At 42.4% G+C, this 18,661-nt stretch overlaps 1 protein-coding gene across 7 annotated transcripts in view; it reads left to right on the top strand.

The window, feature by feature from the left end:
• Positions 1-18,661, top strand: part of Cnot8 (CCR4-NOT transcription complex subunit 8) — a 52,781-nt gene that overhangs the window by 21,504 nt on the left and 12,616 nt on the right. Inside the window, exon 1 of one of the 7 annotated variants that reach the window (XM_078051512.1) lies at positions 14,557-15,292. The exons of 1 other annotated variant lie outside the window; for it this stretch is intronic. The gene's annotated coding sequence lies outside the window, so the exon portion shown is untranslated. Of the gene's footprint in view, positions 1-14,556; positions 15,293-15,361; positions 16,082-18,661 lie in introns of those variants that run through there. 5 more of the 7 variants (XM_078051505.1, XM_078051489.1, XM_078051517.1 and 2 more) reach the window with 5 other exon arrangements.

Below are 18,661 nucleotides of genomic sequence, written 5' to 3' on the forward strand. Positions count from 1 at the left end.
AGGTGTGAACCACTACTCCTAGCTTCCATGTTCTTTTTAGTGGTGGTATGCTGTGCCACTGTATGGATGTGTCATACTTTATTTGACCAATAAAAGACCATGTCTTGGGGGCTGGGGCTGGGGCTCAGTGGTAGAGTGTTCACCTAGCATGTGCAAGGCCCTGGGTTCGATTTCCTCAGCACCACATAAAAATAAGTAAAGGTATTGTGTCCAACTACAACTAAAAAATAAATATTAAAAAAAAAAAAGACCATGTCGTGGACATCTTACCCTGCCTAATTCCTTCTACAAAGCCAGGGCTCAGTAAACATTCAATGCTTACTCACAAATTTATTACATTTTATACAGTTTATGTTTTTGCTCACTTCTCTTCTTAGAATATTAATACTTTCTCTCTCTCTTTCTCTCTCTGTCTCTCTCTCTCTTTTGGTACTGGGGATTGAACACAGAGGTGTTTTACTGCTGAGCCACATCCCCAGCCAGGGTCTTACTAAGTTGCTTAAGGACTCCCTATAAATTGCTGAGGCTAGCCTCGACCTTTCATTCCTCCTGCTTCAGCCTCCTGAGCCGCTAGGAGTATAGATAGGCATGAACCACTCTGCCCGGCTAGAATACCAATCTTTTTTTTTTCAACATTCTAGATGCTTATGTTTTCATCCCCTGGCAGGCCAAATCTATCTTGTTCACTGATCTAACCTGACTACCTGACTTCCAAGGCTCTCCTTACTCTGGCTCTTTTCATATAAGATTATTTCCACTCCTTTCTCCTTACTAATGCTCAAACGTCCTTGTCATTCACAACTGTTGTTCACTGATGACAATGCACAGAAACTGTTTTTCTTTTCTTTTCTATTACCCCTACCTGAATATCATCGCTGATGCTGATCCTCCCGCTTGGAACATCCTTCCTGTTCCTGTCCACTCTTCTATGTCAGTGCTTTTCTTTCTGAACTTTTTTTCTTTTCTTTTCTTTTCTTTTAAGCTTATGAGAACAACATGCAGAGTAGCAGAAACTGTTTTCCTATAACCATTTCATTTAGGACCTTTATGTATTTCCATGGCACTAATAACTTTGGTACATAATAGATCCTCAGTAAATAGCTGATGGCTGGACAAGAATTACAGGGAAGACTGTCTTTCCAGTGAGAATATCTCTAGAGCTGTCTTTGGAAGGCTGCTCAGCTTTCCTTGTCTTATGGGATGTGAGACACCCCCTCCTGGATGATCTTCTTGAATGGAAGTGCTCCTGGAGATAGGAGTCTGTCTGAGCTCAGAGCCCTGTCACCAATCAGCTATTGTGACCTCCACCTCACTGAGTCTCAATCTTTCATCTGTAAAGTGAAGGAAGAGGATTAGTGGATCTCTTAGGCCTCTCCTGATTATCATGTCTGAAGATCTGGAATTGAGATTTATAATCATGTTTATCAATTTCTCTGGAATACGTTCCTTGTGGCCCTTTCTACCAACACACATCAGGTTAGCAACTTCAGAGAAACTCTGAAGCCTTTGGGGTCCCGTTGCTACTGGGACATTATAGAATGTTACCGAAATTTTGAGACAAGATTCTTAATGCTGTTCATATAAAAAAAATCACAGAAGTTTTTGTGATTGAGCTGTAATATTGAAGACTATGGGTGGTGTATGCACACAGAGCAGAGAGAGAGTTTTAGAACTAGAGAATTCCAAAAGATGAATTTTACTCTTCCCTGTAATAATGTACTCTCTTGCCTTCTTTCCATTGGCCTATATTTCCAACTGCCCAGCTCTGTAAAGACAAAGATCATCTTTCTTTGCAAAGTACCAAGTGTTCAGTTAGCAGTCTCAAAGATTTTCCTAAGAACAATAATCAAAAGGATCTAATAACAACTAATTCTCAGTTTTCTAGTAAAATTTCCTAAGTTGTCACCTTATATTTCCATAGGCAACATACTTTCTATGCCTGGAGAAACTAGCTGTCTTTTTCTTCTTATCTTTTTCTTCTTCTTTTTCTTTTTTTTCTTTTTCTTCTTATGTTTAGTAGAATTAAACAAAACAAAACAAAACAAAAAAACCAAGCTATCTTTATTCTATGTCCATGAAGTCAAGGTAACTTGAAAAACATAAAGCAGGATCAGGTCATTCCACTAGAAAAAATCTTCCAGGGTTTCCACTGCACTTGGAATACTGTCTTTTCGCAGGCATTAAGACTGTGCTCTGCAGCCTGGGGTCCAGCCTCTCTGCCTCTGGTCCACCCCACGCAGCTGCCAGGGCCTCTTATCACTACTTCTAACCTGAAAAACTTGTTTCTTATCCTCTAGCACAATTTATTACTTTGAAGTCCTTATCTGTTTCTCTATGATTGGGTGCTTCCTGTCTTCATCCCTGCCTATAAGTCACCTCTTCAGTGAGGCCTTCTTTGACCTGCATGGAAGTGATTTCCCCTAATCCAGTTATTCTCAGTCACATAATCTCATTAGTTTCCTTCAAGAAAACTACCACAATTTCTCATTATCTTTCATTTCTTACTTGAATGTTTGTTTTGTCAGTCCCTCCTATCAAATGGTCCCTGCGAGGAGGAGGCTAAGAACCATGTCTGTTTTATTCACCAGTGTGTATCCTCTAGTGTTACCATAGAGCCCTTGTCACAGCAAACGGGCCATAAATAAAAATGACTGGATGAACATTTAATCCCCAAGACTGACCTGGGAATCAGAAACTCAAATCCCCATTTTATCTCTGGAAGCTGGGTGACCTTGAATAAGTTATTTAATTCCTTTCTGTGAAATTAGGGGATCTGTTGGTTGGAATATTTATATTTTTTTAATTTTTAAAATTAATGACAAATTAATTTAAATTAATTAAAAATTAAATTGTAGTTGGACACATGCCTTTATTTTATTCATTTATTTTTATGTGATGCTGAGGATCAAACCCAGTGCCTCACACATGCTAGGCAAGTGCTCTATCACTGAGCCACAACCCCAGCCCCTGGTTAGAACATTTTTATGAACTCTCTCAGCATTAGAAATTTAAAGGGCTATGATTACTTACTTTTATTTTTATTTGTTTATGTTTGGGTTACCGGGGTTTGAACTCAGGGGTACCCTGAAACTGAACTACTGTAAGGGTCCGGCGAAACGTTGGAGTAAGAGACCACAAGAGACTGTCTTATGCAACAGCAGAAGGGTGGGTTTATTTGGAGACCAGCATGCTGGGGCTCGAGCTCTCTATAGCAAAGAGAGAGAGAGCCCTGAGAACAGCTTGAGCAGAGCTTATATACTTTCCCTGGAGAGGGCAGCGAGAGAAGTTACATTTTGTAGTTTGGCAGTTGGGGACAGCTCATTCTGGGAACAAGATTAGCAGACAGTCCACAGTTAGGGACAGCACATTCTGGGAACAAGATTAGCAAACAGTTCTTAAGATTTCAACAGTATTTTGTTAAGCATATAGAGAAACGGAGTGACAAGTACCTATTTTATTAACCTTTCATTTTCCATTTTTTCTTTTGGTTACTTTTAATCATAAAAGTGACCACTGGGGGGTGTCATATTCTGTGTCTGCTAGTGGGGTATATTGTTGTCTGATTACCATAAGTTTGATTTGTCCAATTTGGGCCTGGAGAAAGGAAATTACATGGTTGAGCAAACAGGGTCCTAATGTTAGCAACAATATAAGAATTATTAGAGGACCGGCCAAGGCTGATAAAAGCGTAGTTAACCAGGGGGACTGTGTGAACCAAGACTCATATCACCCTTTTTGGGTTTTTCTCTCTCTTTGACGCTCTTCAAGGCATTTTTTTTTAGTTTACTCATAGATTTTTTTACAACTCCAGTATGGTTGGCATAAAAACAACATTTTCCCCTTATTGCAGCACAAAGGCTTTCTTCTCTCAAGAAGAGGAGGTCCAACCCTCGCCTGTTCTGTAAAACAACTTCAGAGAGAGAGGTTAAAGATTCCTGTAAAGTTGTGATGGAGGTTTCTAATATCTTTAAGTTTGGGTCCATTGCTGTTTCTAATTGGGTCATTTGTTGTGTCCCATGGACCAGGGCAGTAGTCCCTGTGCCCATCCCTGCAGCAATTCCCATTCCTAATAAGATGGCTAAAGTGAGGGATACAGGTTCCCGGTGAAACCGGGTTGTATGTTTTTCTATTTGATCTTCAAATGAATCTGCGTCATGAAAGAGCATTCTGGGAAACATCTGCACCGTTACATAATAATTTATAGAGTTGTTAAATATCTGGGCTGAAATGCAAGGAGTCAACCCTGTGTTATATGTCCACAAAGTTCCATTATCAGGAGTAAGGAAACCCTGTGTGATGCTAATATTTTTTGTCTGGATATATAAGTGTTGTTTACTTTTAGGTGGAGACCTTATATATAAGCTTGCCTCGGTTACTTCTGGGAGGGTTAACTTAGGATTTTCACCCTAATTACAGGAGGAATTCTGCACTTTTATTGCATAAGTTCCATCAATTGCTATCTCTTCATAATAAGGAGGAGCAGAGGAGAGACAGAGCCAACAAGACTGAGTGAGATCTGGTTGTGTGAAATTCAGCACAGCAAAGGCTCCTTCAATTAGCCTCTAGGGGAAGGGGTTGACTTCATTTTGAATTGGGGGAAGTAAATGAAGGTGAAACTTGAGGAGTATGGGAAACTGAAAGGTCCCTAGTAGGTTTAGGTTCGGGTGGTCTATGAGGCCCAATTTTTGGCTTGATGGGATTGGGTCCTATGGTCAAGGGAATGTCTTTTCTCTCTAACCTGATAGTGAACCAAAGGTCAAAATCATATCCTGTGGTGTAAAATTGCATTTTATAGGTTTTTCCTGAAAGCTATGTCTAGATATTTTGGTTTCTTCCTTTGGAGGTGAAGGTTATATTTAGGGGGTTGCATAGGCTATTTGTGCTACATGGAGTAGGGTCACCTAGTCCAGAAGTTTCTGCTTGGGGGTTCCGTTTAAATGGGAGACATTGTTTGGGATTTAATTTAGTATTATTCCTTCTTACCCGAATCAGACACTGTCAGGGGAGTTTGGGTTCCATCAGACAGCCCCTGTATGTTCATATCTCTATGACTTACAGAAGAAGTCGGTTTTTCCCCCACATAGCCGTGATTGTTTGCGGCTTCGATAGTCTGCCGGGCAAACATAATAATCTAGGCTAGTTAACCTACATCTGGCTTGCATGTCCCTACATCTATAATGTTTGTTTCCATTATCTATGGTACGGAGGGGATTTAATGAAATTTTAGTGGGATCTTTTTCATTAGGGATATCCCAATAGGAAAGACCTATAGCTAGCTGACAAATATCCGGGTGGATAGATGGTCATTAGGTCCTTAAGGGGGCTGTGTGTAAGACAGACCATACTTCTTGTCTAATAGGATTTATGATCAGCCATTGCTGTTGAATGGGCTGATGAGGATTAGGACTATTGATGGTCAAGGGGAGAATCTATAGCCTTATCCATATGGCAAATACGCAATTTGAGAGGGTTATCAGTCTTTTCCAATTTCTAGCCAGAGTCTGGATAGGGAGCAGGCTTGAGATGAGAGGCATGGATCTTGGAAGTGATTCCGTCTACCTTTACCGCTGTGAGTGTTATAAGTAGCACCTGGTATGGTCTTTTCCAGCGGGGTTCTAGGGATGACACCTGATGTCGTCTTATGTAGACAAAGTCTTTTATTTGATATCGGTGTGGAGTCCCTTCATCCCCAGGTTGGTAGGCAGTGGCCAGCTGTTTCCACAGGTATTGCTGGGTTCTTTCAAGAGCTTTTAGTCTGTCAAGCAAGGGGGTGTTAAAGGAATCGTTAGGTCTTAGAGTTGGGGTCAGGTCCCTTACTGGAGGAGGGGCACCATAGAGAATTTCATAGGGGGTAAGGTTACAGAAAGAAACAGAGAAAGTATTTCTTGCATGAAACAGTGCATAAGGCAGGAGCATAGTCCAATCTTTTATGTTGGTCTCCAAGTTTAATTTCGTTAAGGTCTCTTTAATGGTTCTATTCATTCTTTCTACTTGTCTTGAGCTCTGGGGTCTATAAGCGCAATGTAACCTCCAATTAATTTCTAGGGTCCTGGTTAACCCTTGATTTATTTGGGCCATGAACATTGGTCCATTATCGGACCTTATTACCTTAGGCAGGTCGTATTTTGGAAAAATATCTTCCAGGATCTTCTTGACCACCATTTGTGCCGTTTCTTTTTTGGCAGGGAAGGCTTCAATCCATCCTGAAAATGTATCTACAAAGATTAGGAGATATTTAAGTCCATACCTTGTTGGTTTAATTTCAGTAAAGTTCATTTCTCAGAATTGTCCTGGTCTGGTTCCTCGAAGGTGTCTTCCTATAGGAAGTTTGGAGGGGTAAGCATTAACCAATTGATAGACCCGACAGGCTTTTGTTATTCCTTCAGCTATCCCCCCCCCCCCCGCCCCCCCCCCCCCGCTGTGAGCTGGTTAGTGGAAAACTCTGTTCTTGATCCTTTAGGAGTGCCTGCAGTTTCTTTGAACCAAAGTGAGTGAGTTGATGTATATTCTTAACGTAGTGTAGGGTTTTCTGAAATTGCAAGTTGGGTTCAGTGTTGTCAAGGAGTTCAGTGTCAGTGTCCTCAGATGTTAAGTTGTCGGGGTGCTCTGATGTAGTTAAATCTCCTGATTCATATTTCCTCCGTATGGAAAGTGTTAACATGGTTACTTTGTTTAGAGCTGCCAATTTAGCCTCTTTATTTGCCCTCTTGTTTCCGACCGTTACGGGATCGTTTACTTTTTGGTGTCCTGGACAGTGCACTATAGCTAGTTCTTTAGGGCTTTGTATTGCTGAGAGGAGGCAGAGGATCTCATCTTTGTTCTTTATTTTTTTTTCCGCTGAAGTTAATATCCCCTTTGCTGGTAGATAGCCCTATGTATATGAGCGGTAGCGAAGGCATAGTGGCTATCTGTGTATATGGTGGCCTTTTTGCCTGCTGCTAGCCTCCTAATGCCTTCGTGAGGGTGATCAGCTTTGCCTTTTGAGCTGATGTTTCCTCTGGGAGGTTAGAGGACTAGATGATTTTAGTTCTGCTAACTATTGTTGCTTCAGCCTACTGTTTACTGTCCTGGAGAAAGCTGCTGCCATCAGTGAACCATATGACCTCAGGGTGGGGCAGTGGCTGATCCTTTAAATCCTGTTGTATATTGGTTTCTTTTGCCAGTATATGTTGACAGTCATGAGTGATGGGTTCTGATGATTGTTCAGGTAGTAGTGTAGCTGGGTTAAGCCGGGCAGGGGGTCCCAATATTATTCTGTCCTTGTCAAGCAACAGGCTCTGATAGTGTGTTATTCTAGAGTTTGACAGCCATCTGTCTGGTGGCTGGCGGATGATGTTCTCTAGGGCATGGGGCGCTATAACGGTTAGTTTCTGCCCCAGCGTTAACTTATTAGCATCTTTGATTAGTAGGGCCGCTGCTGCTATAGCTTTTAGGCAATGGGGTCATCCATTAGCCACTGGGTCCAGCTTTTTAGATAAGTAGGCTATAGGCCTTTTCCAAGGTCCTAAAGTTTGAGTAAGCACTCTTCGTGCTATTCCTTTCTTTTCCTCAATGTATAGAGTAAAGGGTTTTTCTACATCTGGGAGTGCTAAGGCCGGAGCAGATAGCAGCGTTCTTTTGATGTTATCAAAAGCTTGTTGGTGTTCAGGGTTCCACTGGAATTGGGCATTTCCTTTTAACAACAGGTATAAAGGAGCAGCTAAGGTTGCAAACCTAGGTATCCATAACCTGCAAAAGCCAGTAGTCCCAAGAAACTCTCTGAGTTGCCTCTTATTAGATGGGGGTGGTATCTGCACAACAGTTTGTTTTCTGGGCTCAGTGAGCCATCGTTTACTGCTTCTAAGGGAATAGTCCAGGAAGATTACTTCTTGCTGGTAAATTTGGGCCTTTTTGATAGAAGCTCTATACCTGAGTTGAGCAAGCTCAGATAGTAGTGCTTGGGTCCCAGATTCATAGTTTTCCTTGGTGTCTGCTGCCAGTAGCAGGTCATCCACATATTGGAGTAGGGTGACTTTAGGGTGCATGGTTCTGAAGTTATTGAGATCCCTGTGGAGGGTTTCATCAAAAAGAGTGGGGGAGTTTTTGAACCTCTGTGGAAGTCTGGTCCAAGTTAGTTGACCAGATGTTCCGGTTTCTGGGTTTACCTACTTGAAAGCAAATAGCAATTGACTATCTTTATGTAGAGGCAAGTAAAAGAAAGCATCTTTTAAGTCCAGGACAGTATATTATTTTCGCTCAGGGTTAAGGGTGCTAAGTAGATTGTACGGATTAGGTATTGTGGGGTGAATGTCCTGCACTCTGTTGTTGATCTTCCTTAGGTTTTGTTTTTTGTTTTTTGTTTTTTTTTTTTAGAGAGAGTGAGAGAGGATAGAGAGAGAGAGAATTTTTAATATTTATTTTTTTTTTAGTTCTCGGCGGACACAACATCCTTGTTGGTATGTGGTGCTGAGGATCGAACCCGGGCCGCACGCATGCCAGGCGAGCGCACTACCGCCTGAGCCACATCCCCAGCCCCTTCCTTAGGTTTTGAACGGGGCTATAGTCCCTGGTTCTTGGCTTTTTTACTGGTAGCAGGGGAGTGTTCCAGGCCGATTGACAGGGCCTTAGGATCTTTAAGGCCAGACATTTCTGAATATGGGGCCTTATTCCATCTTTAGCTTCTTTGCTCAGAGGATATTATTTAATATTAATTGGGGAGGCTGAGGTTTTTAATTCCACCATTATTGGAGGTTGTTTTATGGCTAGGCCTAATCCAGTGGTTTTTCAGGCATCTGGGTAATTTGTTATCCATTTCTGGGATAGTTTGCCTGTTTGATCAGTCTTGGGGGTTGTGAAGAGTTGATGTTTATCTTCTATTGACATAGTTAAAGCTATGACTATAGGAGTTTTTACTGAAGGATTTAGAAATTCCATTTGGGGGCCTTTAGGGTTAAAAGTTATTCTGGCCCTGAGTTTGGTGAGCAGATCTCTGTCCATCAATGGGGCTAGGCATTCTGGGATCACTAGGAAGGAGTGATGGACTTTTCCTTTTCCTAGGTCCATGGTCCTCTTAGTTGTTCAAGCCCAATATTTACTGCCGTTAGTCTCTTGAATTAGAGACCTTTTAGTTGATAGAGAGCCCAATGGGGCCTTAAGGGCTGAGTATATTGCCCCTGTATCCATTTCAAAGTTTACTGGAGTCCCCTCCATTTCAAAAGTTACCTTGAGCTTGGGGAGGGGATCTGAGCCTTGACTTTCCTAGTCATCCTCCAAAGTTAGAATGGCTGGTTGGCGTGGCTGTTTCTTTCTAGGGCACTCTTTGACCTAGTGTCCTTTTTCTTTACAGTAGGTATAGTGATCTGAGGCCAGATGTGGTTTTTTGGCGTGGGCCCAGGGATCCCTTTCTGTCTCCCTGTCTCTTAACTTCTGGCCTATTTGTTGTTGTGACTAGGACCTTAGTCAATGCCTCAGTCTGTCTTTTGTTTCTTTCATCCTCCCTTTGCTCCCTTTCTTTCTCCCTTTGCTCCCTTTCTTTCTCCCTCCTTTGTTCCTTCTCTTCCTCAGTTTCTCTCTTATAGTATACCTTCTCGGCTTCTCTGATTAAATCTCTCAAAGTCATATCTTGTAATCCATCTAAGTGTTATAACTTTCTTTTAATATCCAGGGTAGTTTGCCTAATAAAGGCCATTGTGATAGATGTCTTTTGATCCTCTGCCTGAGGATCAAAAGGAGTATATCTTTTGATAGACTTATGCCTCCATAATTCTTTCCAGAAACATAGAGGGTGATTCATTAGGCCTTTGAATAATTTCTCTTACCTTGGTCAAATTAGTTGGTCGTCTAGCGGCTGCTCGGAGACCTGTTATTAGAGCCCGGTGGTAAGTGGACAGATGTTCCTTACTTTCAAAGGTGTTGGGGTACCAGTTAGGTCGGTTCAAGGGGAAGTCAGCTTCGATTATGTTGGGAAGTTGTGTCAGTCGCCCATTTGGTCTGAGGATATTTTTTCTTGCTTCCAGGAGGATTCTCTCTTGTTCCTCTGTTGTGAAGAGAGTGCCTAAGAGTTGTTGACAGTCATCCCAAGTAGGCTGGTGTGAAAACATTAATGATTTGATCAGACTTGTAAGCCGGGTTGACAAGTACCTATTTTATTAACCTTTCACTACATGTCCTTTTTGTTTCTTATTTTGAGCCAGGGTCTCACTAGGTTGCCCAGGCTGGCAGCCAATTTGTGATCCTCCTGCCTCAGCCTCCTGAATCACTGGATAAAATAGATTTAGTATATATTTGCAGGGCTGGGGATGTGGCTCAAGCGGTAGCGCACTCGACTGGCATGCGTGTGGCCCGGGTTTGATCCTCAGCACCACATACAAAGATGTTGTGTCCGCCGAAAACTAAAAAGAAAAAAAAAATTAAAAAATTCTCTCTCTCTCTTAAAAAAAATCAGAACCATTAAAAAAAAAAAAAAAATATATATATATATATATATATATTTGCAGATTTAAAAAAGATGAACTGGGGCTGGGGGTTTGGCTCAGTGGTAAAGTGCATCTATAGCATGCAGGAGGTCCTGGGTTCATTCCCTACAACCAACCCGAAAACCAAACAACAGATTAGAAAAACTCTTCAAAGGCATGAAATCATTAGAGATCAGAAAGTGTTTTTGATTGTAATCAAAATAATGCTCAAATGCTTAATTATGAAACATAACATTTGCTCTATTTTTAGGGGAATTTTGATGGTCTGTGGATAATTTCCAAGAGCCAGAAGAGTTTTTCTTTTTTCTATTATGTAGGAAAAACAGGAACACACTTTCAAAAGCAGGAACTACAAAAAAAAAAAAAAAAAAAAAAAAAAAGCCACTGGGGACTTCCACAGTTCTATTGTAAGACAAATATAAAATCTATTGAGGGGCTGGGGTTGTAGCTCAGTGGTAGAGTCCTTGCCTAGCATACCTGATGCACTGGACTCAATTCTCAGCATCACATTAAAAAAATAAAATAAAATCTATTGAAAGACAGCTTTATAAAAAGTGACAGATTTGTCTATGCCAGGGGAGGAGAGGAGAGGAGGGGACAGGAATTTAAATTAAAAAAAAAAAATGTAGCCGGGTGCTGTGGCACACACCTGTAATTCCAGTGGCTCGGGAGGCTGAGGAAGAAGGATCACAAGTTCAAAGCCAGCCTCGGCAACAGCTAGGCACGAAGCAACTCAGTGAGACCCTATCTAAATAAAATACAAAATAGGGCTGGAGATGTGGCTCAGTGGCCGAGTGCCCCTGAGTTCAATACCTAGTACACTCCCCCGCACCCCCACAAAAAAGAAAAAAAATGGAATGAATCAACAGGTTTTTGAAATGTGAGCACAGAGAATGACTTCTTTTTGTTATTAACTTGAAATCATTTGCCTTCTGCCCCATTTTCAAAAATATTTCAAACTCAAATAAATGTTCTAAATATTTATTTTCCTGTACTTAATCACACAAACATATGTAATTTCCTATATTTATATTTATCTTCCTATATATTGTACTTTTGAGAAGTAGAGTGCTTGCCTAGCATACATGAGGCACTGGGTTTGATTCTTAGCGTCTCATATAAATAAATAAATAAAATAAAATAAAGGCCCACCAATAACTCTCTCTCTCTCTATATATATATATATATATAAAGAAGTTCATCCTGCTAGGTTTATTTAGAATTGGGAATAATAGGAAGGCTTGGCTGACCAAGAATATCACCTGACTGGTTATTTAAAAAAATTTTTTTTAGATGTCAATTAACCTTTTTGTTCTTTTTAAATTTGTTTTTTGGATGCATGGACCTTTATTTTTATTCATTTATTTATATGTGGTGCTGAGAATCAAACCCAGTGCCTCACACATGCTAGGCAAGTGTTCTACCGCTGAGCCATAGCCTCAGCCCCTCAATTAACCTTTAATTTATGCCTCACACATGCTAGGTAAGCACTTTACCACTGAGCTACAACCCCAGCCCATGACTGGTTTTTAAGAAGACCCATTTAAAAAAAAATTATTTTAGTTGTAGAGAGACACAGTACTTTTTATTTTTTTATTTTACCAGGAATTAAACTCAGGGGCACTCGACCACTGAGCCACATCCCCAGCCCTATTTTGTATTTTATTTAGAGACAGGGTCTCACTGAGTTTGGCTCAGTGGTAAAGTGCATGTATAGCATGTTTAGTTCCTCACTGTTGCCAAGGCTGGCTTTGAACTTGCGATCCTTCTGTTTCAGGCTCCCAAGCTACTGGGATTACAGATGTGTGCCACTGAGTCCAGCAATTTCACTTTTCTTTTTTTTTAGTTGTCAATTGATCTTTATTTATTTACATGTGGTACTCAGAATTGAACCCAGGTCCTCATACAAGCTAGGCAAAGGCTCTACCACTGAGCTACAACCCCAGCCCAATTTCTTTTTTATTTATGGCTCAATATGTATACTACAATTTCTTTATTTATCTATCTGTTGATGGACACCTAGGCTGGTTCCATATTGTGAATTATGCCCTTATAAATGTGGTATGCATGTATGACTTTAATTCTTCAGAAAAATACCGAGAGGTATTATAGCTGAGTCATATGGTGGTTCCATGCCTAGTCTTTTGAGGAACTTCCATACTTATTTCCATAGTGGTTGTATTAATTTACAATACTTCCAACAGCATAAAAGTGCTCCCTTTTAAAAACATTTATTTTTTAGTTATATGTGGACATAATACCTTTATTTTATTTTTTTATGTGGTGCTGAGGATCTAACCCAGTGCCTCATACCTGCTAGGTAAGCTGTGAGCCACAACCCTAGCCCAAAAGTGTTCCTTTTTTTTCCACAACCTCTCCAGCATTTATTATTGTCATACCTTACTATGTAGTTTGTAGTTCAATGACAATACTTTTTTCCCCCTCCACATATGAAGTTATTTAACTCATTTCCAACTACTCTCTCAGTGGTTTGGGGCCTTTCTTCCATTAAGAATCACTGATTTCCACAATTGGTTTTTTTTTTTTGATAATTTTTATTTATTTATTTTTATTAGCTATTCAGCCACAAATGTTCTAATTTTGCCATAGCATGAGTATAATATAAAAACCATTGTCTATAATGTAATTCTACAGTGCCTCCTGAAATATAATCCATCTAGGTTTGGTTTATACTTTTCTCCAGTAATGAAAAAGGAACATTCAGTTCTAGGAGAGAGGTGGTGGAGGGGATGGAGATGGTGTTTCCTGTTTTGACTGTTTCAGTGCATATCAGGCCTAGGACTGCCCCACCTGATAGGGCTACTCTTTACTGAATCTAATTACAAGTGGGTGAAAAGGACATTAGAAACCCATAGAACTGACAGTGGGCAGCTGTCTTGTTTGCCTTCTCCACCCTAACATGCCTCAACAGAATGGCTGTGCCTTGCAGCTGAGCTAATGAACATTGACTGTTTCAGAGAACAGACTGAGACAGGCCAGATACCATTATTTATTTTTCTTCCTTTTTGCAGGGTGTCTCCTCCATTTATTAATCTTCACCACAACTTTGGGAGAGAGTCATTTTTGTCCCTATTTTATAGTTAAGGGAACATGACACTCATTTGGAGGGAAGGAGTTCAGTTCAGAAATCGCATGTGACACTTGGGGTGGTGGCAGATGCCTGTAATCCCAATATCTTCGGAGGCTGAGCAGAAGGACCCCAAGTTCAAAGCCAGACTCAGCAATTTAGGGAGCCTGTCTCAAAATAAAAATTAAAAAGGGGCCGAGGATGTGGCTCAGTTGTTAAAGTACCCCTGGGTTCAATCCCCGGCAAAAAACAAAACAAAAAACAAACAAAAATCAAAAAAGAATGAAAAGCAAGAACATGTGATCTTGTGATGCTTGTGACGCTCTAATCCAGGAGGCTGGGGGTGGGGCTCTTTTCCCCAGAGAATAGCTTTAGGGAAGCCATTTGCTGCTTAAGGCCAAGCTGGCATCCAGCATGGGCAAAGGAATTACGATTTTGGAGAATCAAACCAGGGAGAATTGTGCAATGTGCAGGAGTGAGCGGGAGGCAGGCACTAGGGGTATAGTTGCTGCAGGCATACCAACGTCCCTTTTGAGGCACCTGGGACTAAGACTAGACAGTGGGTGTGGAGGGGCGCCCCGCCCCCTCTCGCGGACAGGGGCGGGGTCTTGCAGGAGCGACTGTGAGGGTGGTCGGCTGTAAACAGCTGCGTGCGCCGAGTCAGTGCTTTGTCTTCTTTTCCACCAAGCTCCCCGCAGTGGTGCGACCCAGCCTGGCCAAACGCTGCCAAGGGCAGGGCTGGCAAAAAGACCTTTCTCCAGCCAGGACTGAAAGAGGGTCGAGGGTGAGACCTCCTAGGTCCGCTTGGGCCCCGCAGCTCTAGCAACCAAGCTCAGTGCGTCTGCTCGGCGTCGCGCCCACCTTGGGGCGCCTCGGAAGCCGGGGCGATGCCTGATCCCGAAGGCGTAGACGTCTTTGTGCTCCGGCGGGCCGGGGCGAGCCGGTTGCTATGGGAACGCTCCTCGCAGGAGGTGGGCCTTGGCAGTCGCCCAGACTCGGTTTGGGAGTGCCGCCCCACCCCCAACCGTTTGCCAGAAAGAATCCGTGAGGTAGAGGTTTTGTGAGGGGCCTGGGGGCTGCGTTAATACAGAGGGCGCGACCGGGCTACACCCGCAAACTAAGTCCCCTCCTGCCAAGGATTTTAATGGTACTTTAAAGCAGGGAGGAGGGGACGTTGTAACCTGGGGGATGTAGTTGGAGGGGACACACCCTTCACTAGGCCTTAGGTCTCCCTAGGCCACGCCCACTGGTGGGGGACTAGTTGTAGGCCACGCCTCTTCCTTGGGCGCGCGGAAGGACAAGCTAAATAGAGTAGGAATCGAAGAACTTGGGCCGCTAATCGCGCGGACTAGAGCCAGCCGTCCTCCGCATGCGTCTTCCTCCCCACCTTTTTCACGGCGCGCGGCTGTTCCAGCGCCTGCGCAGTTCTACCCGCTAGTTCACGAGCTGAAAGAACATGCACGGAATCACTGGGGCGCGCAAAAAGGGAGGAGCCGGCGTGATCCGGCGCGCGCGCGCCCCTGGAGTGACGCAAGAGAGCAGGCGAGTCGGGAGGATCGGGCGGATAGAGTGACACTACCAGGTTGTTGGTTGGGCGGTACGTAAGGCCGCTCTGGGAACGAGTGCGCCTATCTCACTGGCCCGCTAGGTTCTAGGAACAGATCCGGGGCAGAGGGAGGAGAGCGCAGGGTTAGGGCTTGCTGCCGCTGCCGCTACTGCTGCCCGCGCTTAGCGGGCGCTGACAGTCAGGGTAAGTCGGAACCCCTTACTGGACGGATGACCGTAAAGATGAAGCAGTGTGGGAGGCCAGGGGCCTTGTGGGTGGGAGCAGAGTGGGGGCGTGTGTGTGGGGCAAGATTCCTGAGAAGGGGCAGAAGCCCGTCGAATAGTAGTAGTAATAGCCAGCACAACAGTCATGTTCTAGTGATATATGCCAGGACTTTACGGAGTACCCTTATATCCTTCATTCTACGTAGCCACTAATGCAGTCTTCCGAGTGCATGCTGCTTTCAGACCCATTGTTCAAGATGGGAAAACTGAGGAATAAGAGGTTAAGTAGTTTATTCCGGGCCACACTGCCAGTACATGGTCAGGCTTTGAATTTGGGCTTGTCTGGCCCTAAGGCCTGTAATGTTTAAGTCTTTGCCTTACCAAGGGAGACAAAAAGGAATGAGGTGCTAGAAGCGCGGTGGGCAGGGCGGGGTGAGTGGGAGAGTATGGTTCAAAGTGGAAGGGTGACCCTGAACTGGAAGAGAATGACGGCGGGAGTAGGGGAGCTGACCCGAGTTTGGAACTTTGCGGGCCTCCCCCTTCTAACTCGCTGCCCCTCCTCTTTAGTTCTTGCGGCCTCACTTTTCTTTGCTGTTCTTTGGCTTTGTGAATCAGAGCCATTTTGGAGACGCCAGTGCACAGATTTGGAGCCCTCGGCCGTTTTAAGAACTGAACTGCGGTTTTCAGGGCTGTGTTTTCGGACACTGTTTTGGGAGATGCAGTGAGGAGACGGAGGTCAGCGGCAGCCCTTGGTGCCGCTCTTTGTACCGTGCGTCTGCCACTTCCTTTTTCGTCTGTCTACGCACGGCAAAACCTTTGTTCAGTGCTCTGTGGGGAGGTTCAGTCTAGCGAAGTGATGTTTATTTTTTTTCCTTGCACATATAAATGTCCTTTTCCCAAGCAAGCCTGGTACTCTGGACTGCTTGCATGGGAAACTGGCTGCTTGCTGGCTTTATCATGAGTTGCTCTTCAAAGGTTTCCTGGATGAGCAAGAAACTCGTGTTTAGGAGTTTACATTACAGTTCATCAGGAGCGACCTGAGCAGATGACTGTGCGGGTCAGCACAAGGCAGGGATCTTGGTGATTGATTTTGTGTGTGCATGTTTGTGTCTGCTTGTGAACATTTTTTTTTTTTAAGTTTCATATGTAGCTCACGTGGGAGTCAGGTTTTGATGTTAGCTTGTAAGGCAAACATTGCTTAGTGATCAAAATCATTTTCTTTAAAAATTTCTTAGGAAAGTGCAAAGTTTGTAATTGCCATTTTATTTCTGAGTATATCCAGCGCTGTCAGATTTTTTTCTTCTGTTTTGAAACTTGTTACTGTTTCTTTGGTTGTAACCCAGAAAAGTATTTAGGTTACCTTTAAGGGGTTGTGCTCTACAAATATTTGAAAGGCATGGAGTCATTCTGCCTGTGAAATGCTGGTATTGAGACGCTTAAAACGAGGAAATTAAACCCCCCAAAACAGCATGTTTGTAGTTCCTGTCTCAGACTCATTTTGGAGCAGATGTTCACTGAGTGGAAAGTGGCAGGCCAGTTGCTGGTATTCATTTGCTCTTTCTCTCACCTTTTTACATTACATTACATTCAGTAATTTGACTTGGTAAGTTAAATGTCCATTGAGTGACATGTCTTGTTTTTTAGTGGTACATTTAGGGACTTGGAAGCTATCATTTATTTCCCCACAGATTTTCTAGCTAAAGATTTGATGCAAGAGTGTCTTACAGATTCAATTGGGGGGGGGGTATTGGAGATTTCCCAGGGGCATTTTACCATTGAGCTGCATCCCCAGTCCTTATTTTTTATTTTGAGATAGGGTCTCCTGTCTCCCTAGGTTGCTGAGAACCTTGCTAAGTTGCTGAGGCTGGTCTCAAATTTGTGATCCTTTTGATCCTCTTGTCTTGCCTTTGCCAGTGTTCTCTTGTGTAGTCCCAATTTGTCATATATGTATAATAATGGCATTTTTAAAAACAGTGGTTAGCATAGCATTTTAATAACAAATTGATAAAATGAAGGCCAAATTTTTTTCTTTTTCTGTTTTTTTTTTTTAAATTTTTTTGGCCTCTTTCTCTTTTGTTGCTTTTGCTTTTTGCTTGGGTGGAAACATCTCCCAAAAACTCCAGACTGGAAAAAACAAAAACTAAAACTAAACAAACCCTATACTGATACCCACTTCCCCTAAATAAGTTGTCTTTGAAATGACACCAGAAAGGAAGTATACTTTTCAGTGAGGGAAATAGGAAGTGGTACTGATTGAACATTAAAAATGGGGATGGAAAATGGTTTTAACTCCTTTTGCAGGGGAAAATCATAAGCATGGTTAGAAATCTAAAATTCCGAGCATGTTCTTAATTATGGTCAAATAGTGGAATTCCTTCACATTCAGTTTTAACTTCTTTCTTTTTGTCTTTATCAGTTAATTTATTAGCTTTTAATAAAACAAAAAACAAGAATAAATGGATTCTCATCTAAGAAGTTTCTCTCTATATTTGTTGGGGAGATATCATATAGTCTACTTACATTTAATAAGTGTACTTTTGGAAAAACGTGTATAAGTGTAGGACACCTTGAATAAATGTTCTTTTTTTTTTTTTTGAGAGAGAGAGAATTTTTAATATTTATTTTTTAGTTCTCGGCGGACACAACATCTTTGTTTGTGGTGCTGAGGATCGAACCTGGGCCGCACGCATGCCAGGCGAGCGCGCTACCGCTTGAGCCACATCCCCAGCCCTGAATAAATGTTCTTAAAGGATGGTTGACAAAGTAGTAGATTGGTTTCTTGATGTTTGACAGTGCCATTTTGTTTGGTTCCAGATTCTCATAGTTCCATCTGCCAGTCTTATAGAAGACAGCAAAGATTTTTCTTGCTCTGTCCTTTGGAAACCATTCACATTCATTTTGCTGTTTCAAGGAAATGCCCTGAATATAAACACTAGAACCCACTATTATATTGTGTTCTTGGATTCATGTGATGGGATTGCCTTAAAAGTAAAGGGGCTGGGGCTGGGGCTCAGGCTCAGGCTCAGCAGTAGCGCACTTGACTGGCATGTGTGAGGCAATAGGTTTGATTCTCAGCACTCATATAAATAAATAAATAAATGAATAAAATAAAGGTCTATCAACAACTAATACAATATATAAATTAAAAAAAAGCAAAGGCCCTTAGAATAAGCTTCTTACTTGGTCTTTTTTTTTTTTTTTCCCTTAAGATGAGACCTTGTATGTTGCTCAGGATGGTCTTGTTATAGGACTGGGGCCTTCTGGGATACTGAGGCAGCAAGAAGGCCTCCTTTCAAATCCTGGTTCTTGTGATCAAGTCAGAAAGATTTCAGACAGGTCAGAGTAACAG

The sequence above is a fragment of the Ictidomys tridecemlineatus genome, chromosome 1, assembly GCF_052094955.1.
Source record: "Ictidomys tridecemlineatus isolate mIctTri1 chromosome 1, mIctTri1.hap1, whole genome shotgun sequence".
NCBI lineage: Eukaryota > Metazoa > Chordata > Mammalia > Rodentia > Sciuridae > Ictidomys > Ictidomys tridecemlineatus.